Genomic DNA, 1731 nt, shown 5'->3' with positions numbered 1-1731 from the left:
GGGGGGGCTCCTGCGCACTCCCTAGCAGACCCAGAAGTGGATTGGAAATACTTCCCATCCACTTCCGCAGTCACTGCCGAGCATGCGGAGGCTCCCCTGCACTCCTGCGGGACGCTCCATCTGCCCCAGCGTCGCAACATTCATGAGCTGCCTGGTACCTTGAGGTAAGTAGAAAACACGTTTAAAGCTGTGTCTATGGCTAAATCACCAATTCTCTGAATCAGCATCGAATTTTCAGATTCTGCCGAATCGAATCAGGGACAGTGATCCGCATTAACAAATGGAACCATTGTCCGTGATTCAGGCCAAATCCAAGTCAAATATGGCTAGCAGCATCCATCTCTGCCATCTTGTTGCTAGCAGCATCCATTTTTTACCATTTCCCTGTAAACACTATGCTAATTCTTCCAGTTGAAAAGGTTTTTTATTTTGAGTAAGTGAGGTCTTTGAAAATGACTTGCCTTTTCTCCATGAAGTGATATATTTTTCATCTAGTTTAACAGTGTGCCATCAGCCATGGCATTTTTATTTAAACTCAACTAAAAATGAGATCCATATTGGAAGATGGACTGTTTCAGAGTCCTTCCTAGGCTGCAGTTGGAAAGTTTAATACAGGCTTCCCCCTGCTAAGATGTTTGGGAAAAACTGAAGTACATTTTTTACCTTCATAAAAATGTTCAATGTTAGAATTTTTTTTTTTTTAATTTCGTTGACTTGAACAGCAAAAGTTATGTCAGACTTATTTGAGATTGAAGAGGCAGTGCCAAGCTATACCTTCAAGTACAGCAATATGGAGGATGCATAGCTTCTTACATTGCAGAGAAGGAATTTTCAGGCCCATTTGTTTAAATTCAAACATCCTTTAAGTTTGTTAAAAAAACTCCCAAAACAAATCCTAGAGCTTTAAAAAATATATATATGCAAGTGCCTTTATTTAGTCCTATGGCATCTGGTTAATAGTTCACCCCAAAATGAAAATCTTCTGCCTCGGACTTGAGAGAGAAGAGGAAAACTCCTCTAAGCAAGTTTCTTGTCAAGGGCTTTTCCACAAGAGGAAATCTAGTTTAGTAAGCATGCAAAGAGAATAGTGAGCTGAAAACAAACGATTAGTTTATCTGAATGTTAATACCAAGTTTCATACAGAATGTGGGCAACATACCAGGAAGACTTCAAATATGAACAAAAAGTCAACAATCTGCATTAGATGACACACCTGTATTATGGGATCCTGGCCAAATCCCCTTTTGAAGGGAACAGAAGTCACACCTGCAGTATTAAAACACAGAATTGTGAAACTGTCAGCTTTAAAAACTCCATCCATGAAAGTTTTTGTAGCAAAACAGATCATATTTCTGATCATTTAACTGTCTGCAATAACTGAACGCTGCAGTAAGACTCTTTATAACACTGATTCTATGCAAGTATCACCAGCCACAAATCTTACCCTCAACTCATACAAAAATAAAGTATAACCTGGGCAGTACTCCAAGAGATACCCCTCTCTCCAGTTGAAGGATCAAAGCAGGTGCACAAGCGCTGTGGGAGGTGTAGGGACTCTCCTCCCCCTATAGAGCAGAGCCAGACCACCAATGGGGACTTAACCATATACCTTTTAATGAGAGAACAATACTGGGAATATAACCAGTATAAACCAGGGGGTATACGGGACACTACAATGCCCCAAAGGGTCAGGATTCAACAAAGGATTCAATATGTCAGACACTTACAATC

The 1731-nt window shown here is 40.4% G+C and overlaps 1 protein-coding gene across 2 annotated transcripts in view; it reads right to left on the bottom strand.

Moving 5' to 3' along the window:
• The window catches only part of PER2 (period circadian clock 2), a 63973-nt gene extending 62691 nt beyond the window's left edge, over positions 1-1282 (bottom strand). For both annotated transcript variants that reach the window (XM_019533095.1, XM_019533096.1), the window contains exon 1: positions 1214-1282. The gene's annotated coding sequence lies outside the window, so the exon portion shown is untranslated. The remainder of the gene's footprint in view (positions 1-1213) is intronic.
• Positions 1283-1731: the final 449 nt, after the last annotated feature.

This window comes from Crocodylus porosus, unplaced genomic scaffold (assembly GCF_001723895.1).
Source record: "Crocodylus porosus isolate Cpor-Errol unplaced genomic scaffold, CroPor_comp1, whole genome shotgun sequence".
NCBI lineage: Eukaryota > Metazoa > Chordata > Crocodylia > Crocodylidae > Crocodylus > Crocodylus porosus.
The sequence above is the reverse complement of the archived record's forward strand: the minus strand, read 5'-3'. Positions and strand labels throughout refer to the sequence as shown.